Genomic DNA, 14,145 nt, shown 5'->3' with positions numbered 1-14,145 from the left:
AATTCACTGACCTTCGACAGGAACATGTACTGTATCTAGATAAACGGGATTATTACTTTAAAAAATATTTTTTTAGTTCTGCTTACAATCTAAGTGTCACATCAACCTCTACCACTTGATCAATAAAAAAGGCAGACACACAAGCTTACTTTTAAATATTTTAAAAACTAAATTTTAGAAATTTTATCTTAAACTGATCAACGCGTGTAAAAGTGAGAACCTTAAATTAAACATTTCCACTGAACATTAAGTGGAGTTTTAATGTGAAGTTCAAAACATTTTGAATATTTCTGCAACATTTTCAAAAATGTTGAAAACTAGCCAGTGTCTGCTAGTTTTCATACTACTACATTCCTAGTACGAAAAAGAAAGTCAATGGCTTCAAGTTTCCAATATTCTTCAAATATCTTTTTTTATGTTTAACAGAGCCTGGATGGAACACGTGTATGATGAGTAAGTGAAGACAGAATTTTCCTTTACCGGTTAACTCTAGAACATTTTGTTTCTGTAATCATAAATGACTTATCTCCTAATATGACGCTTCCTGGGCGATTTTTTTTTTTTTTTTTTTGCAGATAAAGCAATGACGCTTGGTCAAGGCCAAGCAAAAATATCAACCCTCCCACGAGGCCGACGGCCTTCAACCCGGGTGTACTGTATTCCGGAGCTCTTATTTTCTTAACTCTGCACGACTCGGCTCTTCAAACAAGCCCACATCTTAACATGTGCGCTTAATTTTACCTCCATGAGGAACGTTTCATTCAGTTTAAATCCAAACAGAGTCCACAAGCCAGTCCTAACTAGTTTAAGCAGAAAAATAGTCTTGCATACCTCACTTAAGCAGTCTTACGTAAGACTCCCTTGGAAAACTTACAGGCTATCCCTCACCTGCATTTCACAGTCCTGCCAAATGCAAGAATTACTGATATAGTTTCAACCTGGAGCCTCTTCAAAGAAGCTGGAGAAAACGTTGAAATATTTCAAGTTTAATCACTCTCACGGGTTTACTATTTATTTTTCTCTCTGATCAGATAGAAAATTACTTCAAGCTATTCGCGGGAGATGTTTAACAGCATCAGCGCTTTCCCCATCAATCAGCAAACGTGAAATAATGAAAGAAAAACATCAGAAATCTTTGACCTCGCCAATATAAAGTCTCAGAAAGAGTCTTCACGTGAGCGTTTGTTGAAAACGTCCTTGTTGAACTACAAGCCTTTATCTCTTTGTGTGCACAAATTTGTCCTCCCCACGTCAACACTGCTTCCAAACGTAGGAGTTCTGCTGCTGTAGTTTTTTTTTTACTTTGACTTTGCTATTCACCTTTTTCCCAAAACAACTTGATGAGAGTAAACCACACATTTAAAAATCGTTCCAAGAAGAAGCCTGTAAAAACAATCGTAGAAATATTTTTGTTTTTTTAACCCAGGATTACAAGCTCGTTTGCACCAAGATCAATCTGCAGCATTTAATTTAGCTCTGTTTTATTTTATTTAGTTTTACTTTATCTTGTTTGCTTGTTTGTTTTGCTATTTATATTACTCCTTTTTATCTGCTTTATGTTTGTTTTTAAAAAAGCATGTTTAATTAATTGGAATTATGAAACTTACTTAATTGAATAATAATTTATAAAAAAATAGAAATACTGTGAAATAAACTTTTCTTTTTTACTTTTTTTCTCAATTTCAGTTTCATCTCATATTAAATGTATTGCTTTCTATTATTTACTAGCAGCCCATGTTTTTATTTATATTATTCTTTATTATTTTAGTACTTCGTTGTTCTACAAAAGCTATTTTAAATGTACAGGTTCACATGTGAACCTTTTAAGGTAAATATTAATGCCTAAAAAGTAAAAATGTGTACCACATTTACCTTAAAGCACAGCTCTAGAGTGAGAGGTCATTTCTCGATGGTGCGACAAAAAAAATCGTAGGTCACTCCAGTGCCACCAGCCATTCGAGGGCAAATTTATATTCATTTTTAAAGTCTCCGACTGTGGTTCAATAGACACAAACTAATTTTTATTTTTATTAAACCAAATTTTTTATTATAACAAAAATGTGAGACACCAAAGCAGCACACAAAACTCTAAATGCCAGTAAAAAAACAGCGTTTGAAAGGGCTTATCTCAATGCATTCAGTGTGTTTGCGACAAACAATAATAGTTTGTGTGTTAAACTCCCACAATAATATAGCTGTAAGCAGCACTTTGCATTCTCATAACATTGTCATTTTATTCTGCAATTGTTTTAGTTTATTATTTTTGTCATAGTTATTACTGTTTGTATTAATTGTAGATATTTTACAGCTCATTTTATAAATTGCTAATGCAGTACCTGTAAAAGATAATTGAAAATCCTTTTACCAAGCTTTGTCACAGATACTTTTGGTTGCATCAATTAAAAACAAGTAAAATAGTGCTTTTTACATAGTTCCAAATGTCAAATTGAGGGAAATAAGTTGAAAATGCAAATGAAAATTATAGTTTTATTTTTCTGTCTTTTTTATGGGTAGATCTTGCCTTTCAGCAAGAAGTTAGGGATCTTAGGCTGAAAAAGTTTGGTGACTGGGTTAAACGGTCAATATGAGCAAAACCAATCAGAGATAGTGATCAGCAGTAGCAAGTTACCTTTCTTGTAGAATTGTGCTTTAAATAAAGCAGAATGTTAGTTAATCATATAAAAGTCGATGTTGCCCATACGGATGGCATGTTTTTTTTTTGTTTGTTTGTTTTTAAATGCAGTGTTAAATGTGATGCAGTCAAAAAAAAAAATACAAAACAACTTTTGTTTCTGTGCACCTTAGAAAAAATATTGGGCGTACCGGTGCAACCAGTGCAGTAAACTCTAAAACTCCAAAATTGTAACTTAAAATGTGCACCTGTAAGATACAAAAGTGTACCTTTTGAAAAGGTACTACCCCAGTAACAGTTTTTATACCTGTATTTCTGAGAGTGTTGAGTAATTCATTACATCCCTATTTTAGTTCAATTATCAAAGATACAGTTCAAATCACAGGGCCCTAGCCCATCTATCAGAGACAAAATATCAAACTACAGGCCTCAGTAACTAAAATAACCTGAAATTAAGGAAATCACAGCTTATTATTGCTCTCCAAGACCATTTTATTAGCAAGACTGATCAGATTAATCCGCCAAAAAATACCAATTATTTTAGCACAGTTTTTCAAGAATGGGTTTTGCCATTACATTTATGAATAAAAACGGTGTTTGTAATATGATTAGAAGGCATAAGGAACACCTGTTATGGACAGCAGCGATGCATTCAAAGCTTCCTTTCAGCTGTTAGAGAAAAAAATCTGTCTCATCTGTTTTCAATACAGACAAGCTTCCATCAGTCCCACTGTTTCTATCTGTCTCTCCCTCCTAAAGCTGTGTTTTATTGATTTGCGGGAGAACACAGAGCCATATGTGCTCGAAGGGCATCTTATAAAAGCATACCAGCGCTTCTGAATTACAGCTTACAATCACAGAGTATATAAAGACCATATTAATCAAATTCCAGTTCAAAGTAATTCAGGCTATAATTACTTTCAATTTATGAAGGATATAAACAGTAAAAGACGTATTTCAATTCTAAATTCTACATCTAGATAAAAAATAATAATAATTCTAACCAAAGACACAGAAAATGCCTTGGCCTCTGTAACATTAATAGCTAGAAGAAGAATTCTTGTATAGTGGAATACACCAATGCCACCTAAACTGTCACTTTGGCTTAGTGGTGTAATGTTATTTTTAAAAAAAGAAAAAATGTAATTAACCAGAACATTTTACAAAACATGGGACTCTTCAATAATCCATATTAAGAATAATGTACTCCTCCTATAACGAATCCAACCCCCTCCCCCAACATCTCCTCCCCCTACTCCATAAGTTTTCTTTTCTTTTATTTATTTATTTTATCTTATTTAATTCATTTCTTTTTCTTATTTATTTTTTATTAGTTTCACTTCTTTCTGTCTTTAGTTTGTAAAAAAAAGGGAAAAAACTAACAAAACGAAAATACCTTTGTTACTGAATACTTGCAATTTAATGTACCTTGCTTTATCAAAAACACAATAAAAACAATAATAATAATCACTTTAAAAGCTTAGAGCATAATAGTAGGATGAAATTGGACATTATTTTGAGGTTTGCTATACTGTACCATGATTGTTATTTAAAAATTGGTGTGTTCGAGATTACATATATGTAAATGCATGTAAATGACTATATTTTTGAAGGGATTTAAATGAATAAACTTTCAACATTAAATCCAGACAGTAATGAATTACAGTGCTGCTATTACTAAACGTGAAAACTATTTAATATTGTCAATAAATAATAAATACAGTTGACAAAAAAGAAATGCTTTTGCAACAAACTGTAAATTCTTTCAGCTATCCTATAATACAACATTCATTAATTTTCTTTTCGGCTTGGTCCCTTTATTAGTCTAGGGTTGCCACAGCAGAAGGAACCGCCAACTTAGCATATGTTTTACGCAGGGGATGCCCTTCCAGCTGCAACCCATCACTAGGAAACATCCATACAAACTCATTCACACACATACAATATGGACAATTTTAGCTTACCCAATTTAAAAAAAACCCACGCAAACACAGAGAGAACATGCAAACTACACACAGAAATGCCAACTGACCCAGTCGGGGTTCGAACCAGCGACCTTCTTGTTGTGCGTATAATACAACAACCATTTATAAAAAAAAAACCACTATAAGAAAAAATGTATCCTTCAGACACACACAAAAATCAATCAACATATGTCACTATTTACTGTAAATGTCCAAAGATTAAGCCCAAATAAATAAATACATTTTTAAAAGAAGGAAAAATGAATCAATAAATGTAGGAGGGAGAAACTCAGGGCTCTGAACATATTAATCAACAGCAGAGAGTAGGTCAGTTACATACGATCATGTCATTTGGGAAGTTCATGACTGCTCAGGAAATGCCTGGAGGTTCTTCAAACAGGAGCCGCTCCAGAGTTCATGAGGATCAGATCCAGTCTGAGCCACTTTCAGCCCATGAAATCATTCTCTTCAGAACATCCTGACAAATAAAGCTGTTTACACACCTGCGCAGACAGAAAAGAGAAGAAAAAAGATATGACACTGGCTGGAGAATGTCTTGAAGATACAACTCAGACATAGAAATGCTATTTGGATTTGGCTCTTCATAGCTTTGTATGTTTAAAAGAAGAACAGGCCTTGTGTGTAAAATTATAAATCTGGGTTGCTTTTCTAAAAACCATTGTTACCCAACTAATGTCGCAAGTTCTGTTGTTACAAACATAATTTGTTGATTTGGCATTTCCCAAACCCGTCATTCCAACAAACATTCGCAAACTGCATCGCAAACTTGTACGCTTGCACCTCTAGAGCTGTAGTTAAAAGCATAGTTCCTGGCTGTGTTCTATTCCTAGTTATCCCCCTATGCCCTATCCGCTTATTAAGTAATGACGTGTTGGTGGCGTATGTAATACTGTTTTCGGGTCCAAGCCGCCACTTATTTGAGTTGAGAAATAATTTGTTCATGATCACTTTTAATTCATATCACACATTAAAGTTAATTTTATATAAAGTCATAGTGTACACAACAATCTCTGTGCTTGCTGCACTACAAATACCAAAATTTTAACCATCGGATATTAGGCATGGGGATATATATTGTGATTGTGATTTTTAAAAGTATTAAATCCCTTTGTAAACGTTTTTAATTACCACTTCATGAGTCTCCCCATACATTTGAAAAGAGCGCTTGGACCCGGAAGCCGCTTCGCATGACGTCACACTTAACAAGCGGATTCCTTTAGAACATTCTAACATTTAAACTTGGAATGATAAAAAAAACAAAAAAAAAACCCATTAAAGTCATCTCTCTTAGGTGTAATTTGCTTTCAAAGTATTTTTAGTGTTTTTAGAGATCTTCATATTGACAATTGCGTTCCCTTCATAGTGCACATTGAAAACGTTTATGCCATTTTGAACAGCCGAGGCTCATGACGAAAGCTAAAGGTGACCTATTATTTAAAAGTGGAATTTACATTACGTCTCCAAAGCTTGAGAAAACAAAAATATATAGCAAACATTAATAGTTTCAATTTATAGTAGGTTATTTTTTATGAAATGTATCTGTATAAGACATGGGCCAGTTGGTTAAAAGATTTCTGCAGTGGTTTGAATGTGTCAACTTGTAAAAATGCGGCTGCATGGTGGCGCAGTAGGTAGCACGTTCGCCTCACAGTAAGGAGTCAATGGTTCGAGCCTTGGCTGGGTCAGTTGGCATTTCTGTGTGGAGTTTGCAGCTTATAAAATGAGAAAACATATATTAATTATTCCATTAAACAAAGCAGCAAATAGATTTTTTTAAATATGTGCAAAGAAAGTTTTGCTAAAATGTTCTGTCCTGTGCAAAAATTTCACTCAAACTCAATGTATTTACTTATTTAGTGGCTATTTACAAGTGCAAATAAAGCTAAAGTAAAGGCTTAAAAAAGCCAAGATACCTGCAATTTTAAGATTTGTGGACATTCGTGTTAAAAACTGGTCCCACAAATTTACAGTGTTGGGAAATGGGAAACAGAAAGCTGTTTGTTTTGATAGGTACTTCCGTGAGAGTAGTGATTTATAGTACATCTCTATTCTACACACAGTTAACAATGGATCATTTTTGCCAGTGAAATGCCAGCTAGTGTGACCACACATTAACTTTGTCCACCTCTTTCTAGGGCCTCATTTCTGTCATCTGGAAAAACTACATAATTGTGGAATTCAATAAAAAAAATGGAACTATTATACACCATAGAATAAAAAGTTAATGATTGTTTTGATTAATGAATTAAATATAGTGCAGTACCCCTACACAAACTGTGATATCGACTAGTGTCTGTGAATAATAAACTTAAAAGGCCATTTGTTATGAAGTCTATATTCGTTTGTTTCATTGTTAAAAAGTTGCACACAGTTTATTCTAATGTACTGCATTACATTCTAATTTTTGTCTTAATAATAAAGTTTTTCATGGTTTAAATTACTGCATGTGAAAATAAATCCATAAAAATATAAACAGACAAAAAATATATTTAAAAACAGGTTTAATGTAATGTAAGATCAGATGTAGATCTTAACCAGATCCTTAAACTTTAAACAACAAAGTAGTAATGTTTAAAATGGCTCCATCTGGCTGCTGAACATTTCTTTATTTCTTGTTGTGGAAAAAAAGATCCTCAAACTGAATATTTGCGTAGGGTGCAGCATAAACCAAACAAGAAGTTCACAAGGCCAGTGTAACAAATGTACTGATATGACCACTGACCTAGAAGTCCAGTATATTTATGTGTTATTTACATCATAACTTTGCTGTGCCCAAAAATATCATTACATATTTTTCCCACATTTAAACCAGAAATCAGTTCAATATGTTCAAACTTGTGACCTCAGACTATCAGACCCCTCTGTACAGGTATACATGAAAAACAACCTTGTTTTTAGCTGTCATAGACATCATCTGGTGATTCACCTTTAATGTTTCCTCTTAGTGCACTTCAAAAGGAGCATAATGAGGGGGTGAGGGAAGTGTCAAGTCTGTTATGAGCCCAGGGGACATGTGACCGTCCCGTAGGGGAACACGCACTCTCCAGATAAAAGGACATAGCCCAAAGCAAACCTAGCAGCCTTTGTTTTTAAATAACACAAGATCTGTCCACTCAGCCTCCAGCATACCACACATTTTCTCTTTCAGTTCAACAGAATTCAACACGTTGTTGACTGTACGCTCAGTGCTCTTGACCCTAATGTGGACCACCAGGAAACCAGAGGTCAAAATCAAAGAGTCAGACTGTAAATTAGCAGAGGATTGGTGACATTCTAGAGACCATTTTGAGGGATGTCAGCAAAAACAAAGGTCCCAACATATTTCCTGTTTTACATTTTGAATTTCTTTAGCTTCCAAGAATCCAAAAAGAGTCACATATTGATTCATGATGTTATGATGGCTGTTTTAACATTAAGTTATGATTGAATTGCCTCTTGTTTACAGTTATGAAATAGTTTTACAACAAGCAGGAAATGTTCATGGGCCAATGACATGACCATGTTGAAATGGTCTAAAGATAGACCCTTAAGGCTAATATACTCACAGGAGAGTTAAATCAATCCTTTATTATAATAAAAGTCAATTCTCTACTTCTTTTCAGTTTAAATGCAAATAGATATATCGATAAACAATATAATATTCATACAGTGGTGTGAAGATGTGTTTTTAGCATGTTTGTCACACGCTTGTAATGTTTCAGATAATCCAACGAATTTAAATATTAGATATTTTATATAAATCTTTATTATTAAATAACATAAGTAAACATTAGTAAACAAATGCTGTTTTGAAATCAACTTTTTTTTTAATTATTAAGGGAAAACAAAATACAAAATTACATAGCCCTGTGTTAAATTGTTTCTCTCTATAAAGCTAATATTTAGTTGGGCCACCCTTAGCAGCAACAACTGCAATCAGACATTTTTGATAACTTGCAACGAGTTTGTGAAAGCACCGTGAAGGAATTTTGGCATACTCATCTCTGCTAAATTGTTATAATTCAACCACATTGAAAGGTTTTCTAGTAAAAACCTCCTTTTAAGGGTTGTGCAACAGCATCTAAATATGATTAGGTCAGGTCTTTGACTATGCTATTTAGAAGTGGACAGGTTGGTGTCCTTTAGATCAGTGGTCCTCAACCACCAGGCTGCGGACTGGTACCAGTCCATGAATCAAATGGTACCGGGCCACACAAGAAATCAATATTTTTTCAATTTTTTTATTATCTGTGTAAACGATCTTTTATTTTGAAAAAACTTTTATTCAGAAAAATGAGCACATTCTCGGTCACTTGAGCACTCACATTTACCCCCAAGCAGCAAAATTAGTAAGAAACACGTCTGTGTAAAGTTTTTTTGCGAATTGGAAAATGCCCAGAAGGACCCGCGAACTGTCAAGAAACAGATCCACAACCCATTTATCAACAAATCAGGTGAATCCAGCATGTCTGTCCAGGAAGATCAACCGCTGGAGATTGCAAATGACATTCTCATATCACATCTTTTCTAGAGTTCACGCAAGTTCATTATTTCCAAAGGAGATGCAAGGCTTTAGTCTTCCAGACACCCCCAATTAAATGAATGATGCGTGCTCACCGTAAGTCACGTGATAAGAACTCACCGATCAGCTTCTTACTTTGTATGGAATTTACACACTTCGTAGTGCCCAATCCCAATTACCCCTACCCTTCATTTTGCGCATTCTCGTCAAGTGGTAGGGGCGTCTCAATTCTCTTTAGCTTGAAGGTGTAGGGCTAAGAGGAAGGGGTGAATATCCCTTGAACGAAGATTTTTCAGGACCACAATCAAAACATCAAAAAATTCCAGAATACACCACCCACAAAACGGCAGTATTGCAGAACTCGGAAGTAGGGAAATTCACAAATTAGTTTTTGTTGTCAATACAAATTTTTACGACAAACACGTTTTAACCGCGTTCATGTTTTACTGTCATGCTTAAAAAAAAAAAAAACATTAAAAAAATGCTAAATTTCGCAATCTATAATCCATAATCATAACTCCTCTATAGAAGTACAACATTCTGACACTCGATGACACTGAAATACCCTGTCAGAAAAGTCTAGAGGCTAAGAATGAGCTTTTTACAGTGTCTGCTATAATGTTAATGTTGTTTTGGTGTGTCTAAATAGATGATATGGCCACTGTGTAATTACACAGTATAATATATGCTTTCAGTGATTTCTTAAAGATAAAAACCAAAAAATAACACAACTGGAAAACTAAAGCAGTCGTGATCGTCTGATCTCATATGAAGCAAGAGATCATGGTGACATATGATGACGTGTGCAGGTACTTCCCCCTCAGTTGTAAAAGCCAAGGGGTAGGGGTAGGGGTAGGGGTAGGGGTAGAAAAATAGAATTGGGATTGGGCCTAATTATCTCAAACAAACACAGAACACGCAAACAATGCAGTGCTTTGTCATTTTTTCAGAAATAAAACTTGTATCAGAGTGATAGCAATGTCACCTATAGCAACCTACAAACCACCATTGTCCTTCAGAATATTTTGATACACTGCAGAAATCATGGTTCTATTTATCACAACAAATTTCCCAGCTCCTGAAGCAGCAAAGCAGCCCCAGACCATCACACTACCACCACCACATTTTACTGTTGGTAAGATGTTCTTTTTTTAATGAGGTGTTACTTTTACGCCACACATAATGGGACCTTTCAAAAAACATTTGCTTTGTCAGTCCACAAAGTATTTTTTTAATTAGTTTCACCTTAATAATAAAAACCTTCATTTAAAACGGAATAATTACTTGCATTATCTTTGACTAATATTTACTTTTTGTGACAAAAAATAAGAAGTCAGTAAGGGAGCAGACACTTTTTCACACCACTGTATATTTTAATATATAACATTAATATTAAAAAACTTTTAGTAAAAATGTTTAAACAAAAGTTTAAACGTTTAGATCATCAGAATCATATAAGCCATGTACCTCATTACGTTGCCATCTCCCTTTTAGAGATTTATTCATATAATCTCCAACTGCCGCAATTTATTTAGCATCTCAACTGATTTGAATCGTCACCTATTTTATTTTTTAACCAGTTTAAAGTTCAACATCACATCCCCAAGTATTAAACTTACATACTACAACACAGTATTTTAATGCAGATCTCTCGTGTGCTGTTTTACTTGCTGACATCTGATTAGGGAGAACACTGAAGAAGACAGATACACACTGATGATGTAATCACTACAGGCCAATGGTAGTCTGAAGGTGTTTACCAGCCAAAGCTAACTTCATCTTTTTTTACATTCATTTTGGTTTTGCGAGCTGTGCCAATCTCCTGAAACAAACCCCAAGCAAACTTCATTTTGTTTGAAACGACATCATGCCAATTTGTTCTTGGCTTTCACTTGAAGTAAACCAGATCCATTATGTTTCGTGTGTAGATATATTAAAGTCATTTTTTCAAAGAACGGGGGAAACAATGTATTCTAGATGAGTCACTGGTTTAAAGAGGAAACACTTTGAATCAACAGAAAAGGGGATGACAATAATCATAATAAAATAAGGCAAGACTACAACATAAAGATAAGCGTTAAAAACGTAAATTCAGTCTATAACAAGAACATCTGGGAACATTGTCAGAAAAAAATAACTCAAATAAAAAGGCCATGATCTAATATAAAACCTACAGCATAAGATTAAAGATGTGTGTTGTATGTTGTTTATTCTTCCAAACAGACAATTATGTCTGAAAGATAAACAGATCTAAGTTGTTTTAACATTCTATGAGATCACGGTTTTCTCCGCTCAGACTTGACTAGATTTAAAAGCATCAGTGTGTCCCAACATCCCAACACTCATCTTCTTCACAAGTGAAATATGAAGACGAGTCCCAAGTATTATGTTAGTACTGTGGTTAAAAGCCAAGAGATTTGCTTACTAAAGCACTAAAGCATCTGCAGTGTCCTTTCCAAAGCAATCATGTGCAGTTGAGGAGACTCTGACAAGTGAAAGAAACATGACCAAATGTGTACATACCACAGCAAAATGAACAGGAAATGAGTTTAATTTTTCAGTATGTTTTAATAAAGCTCCGGCTCAAATCAAGAGTAATGACTTCAAAAGAAGCAAAAGCTTAGAGACAAGATCCCTCTATATGAGGTCTCCAATAATGCAAAATACTGAATCATATCCCTTTACTACCCTATTAATTAGGGCTGCATGATATTGCAAAAAATATGACACTGCTATATTTAGTTTTACTACAATATCTATTGTGATATGAGTATCATTTCACCAGATGACTTTGAATAGCTCTATTCTGAAGATTTTGTTTATTTAGATCGACTGAGATGGTCATGTTCTTTTCTATGCAGTGCATCTGCATAGATGAAAATAAATAATGAGCAAAAATAAATAAATAAATAAATAAACAGTGCTGTATGGTTTTCTGCAGAGCCTGACACTATTCAAATTCAGAAATTCAGCAATCAAAGGTGAAATAGCATGCTTGTCATTGTATAAATGATTACAATAAAAAAAAGAAATATCCTTATCTTTTAATCTTTAGTAAATAATTGAAACCTGTGATTTGTTTATTGTGGATGCACACATTTAAATATCGAAGCTCAAACATTATATTGTTCAGTCTACTATTGTTCAGACTACTAATATTTCAACTGCTCTCGCTTTCTAGTTTGGGTCAGTGGGATTTATAAAAAAAAGTTTCTTGTGCATGACAAGGCTACAATTGATTAAAATATAGAATATAAAATCAAATAAATACAGTCATTTTAATCTAAAATAAAATAGTAGCATTACAGATAAAATATATTGTAGTACTCGCAAAGTTGCTAAACAGCTGTCCTTCTTAATATCTTTTATCATTTTGTTGAAAATGTTAGAGATTTCTGTCAGGATGTTGATAAACATGAAGTGCAAATGAAGCTAATATCTTTTTCTAACAATGTAAACGTTTTTACTGTAACTTTTGACCAATTGAATGTTAAAAATGTAAAGGTCTTAATGATTCCTCAAAAAGTGAAATAGCGGGAAAAGGTGTGTTTGGCTATTTTTTAAAAAGGAATTACTTCTATTTCGTTTAACTGTGCAGGTAACTTGTACAGGAAGTGGTCAGTTTCTATTTTGTCTTGCTTCCCCACAGGCATTTTGTTCAGTCAAAGGCATGGCTGTAAGACTGCAAGGCTTATAATCAAATGAAGAAGGACCAATTCTGAAAAAGTCTATAATTTCATTGATTTATTATGATTTTGCAAGTTATGCCTTTTAAATTTGATAGTTTCAGTTGTGCACGTTGTCTGTCCTGAAAATGTGACTGTTTGTGCAACTCTTTTATTGATTTTATCCAAATAAAAAAAAAATCTGTAAATAACAAAATTGCACTGGCAGCGAATCATTCCACTGTTACAACAAACCCAAACATTAGTTTACACCTCACATAATATTTTTACAGAGAAGAAGACTAAACTTACTAAGGGGTTAAATGGTTAAACTTACTTTTTCTGTCAAATGTTTGTGCGGTAGTTTCTTCCCTGCACGCGAAAGAAAAAAAACAATCTAGTTACGTATAAGATCACCTGCAGTAAAATTCCCGCAGCAGTAAGCAGTAAGCAGTAAGATGGTCTGGAAAAACAGAACTAAGTGGAACGGAACAAAAGCGTTGGCATACTATCAGCGGCTGACTATTACTCCAGTCCGGGATTTTGTTCCTGCATACTGCCTAAAACAAGACAAGAAATACAGCGAAAATCACTTGTTAAGCTTACTGTGAAACCTCACATGAAAACTTAGAATCAGAGGACAAAACTGCTAGGTTTATCAGTTAATATATATATATATATATATATATATATATATATATATATATATATATATATATATATATATATATATATATATATATATATATATATATATATATATAAAAAGTTAGATACCAGAGTAATGTTTTTTTTAAACATTTAGTTCCAAATTTTACTTATTAGACAGAAAGCAATATGTTCATCAAAGCTATCCCACAATCTAGATTTCAGATGTCTTGTAATCTATCTAAAAAAAAATAATATAACAGAGAAGAAATTCGACTATTCATATTCATTTTCTTTTTAGCTTAGTCCCTTTATTAATCTGGGGTCGCTGCAGCGGAATGAACTGCCAACTTATCCAGCATATGTCTTACGCAGCGGATGCCCTTCCAGCTGCAACCCATCACTGTCTGGGAAACATACATACACACTCGTTCACACACACACATACACTACAAACAATTTAGCCTACCCAGTTCAACTGTACTGAATGTCTTTGGACTGCGGGGAAAACAGGAGCACTCGGAGGTAACCCACGCCAACACAGGGAGAACATGAAAAATCAGAAATGTAACTGACCCCGTTGGCGTTTCATTCCGATGTAGGGACCCCAAATTAATAAAGGGACTAAGCCGAAAAGAAAATTAATGATTGAGTGAATAGAATACCTTGAACTTGCGGAAAACTACTTGGCCTACATGTGGATTGGCCCTTCTT

General features: G+C 34.0%; 1 protein-coding gene across 1 annotated transcript in view; it reads right to left on the bottom strand.

Moving 5' to 3' along the window:
- The window catches only part of slc7a14a (solute carrier family 7 member 14a), a 110,957-nt gene extending 97,775 nt beyond the window's left edge, over window positions 1-13,182 (bottom strand). Inside the window, exons 1-2 of the mRNA XM_087239831.1 lie at window positions 13,121-13,182; window positions 4,937-5,099 (exon numbers count right to left, since the gene is read on the bottom strand). The gene's annotated coding sequence lies outside the window, so the exon portion shown is untranslated. The remainder of the gene's footprint in view (window positions 1-4,936; window positions 5,100-13,120) is intronic.
- Window positions 13,183-14,145: the final 963 nt, after the last annotated feature.

This window comes from Danio rerio, chromosome 2 (assembly GCF_052040795.2).
Source record: "Danio rerio strain M-AB ecotype USA chromosome 2, GRCz13ab, whole genome shotgun sequence".
In the NCBI taxonomy this organism is placed as follows: Eukaryota; Metazoa; Chordata; class Actinopteri; order Cypriniformes; family Danionidae; genus Danio; species Danio rerio.
Note: the sequence above shows the minus strand (reverse complement) of the source record. Positions and strands in the feature narration are given on the sequence as shown.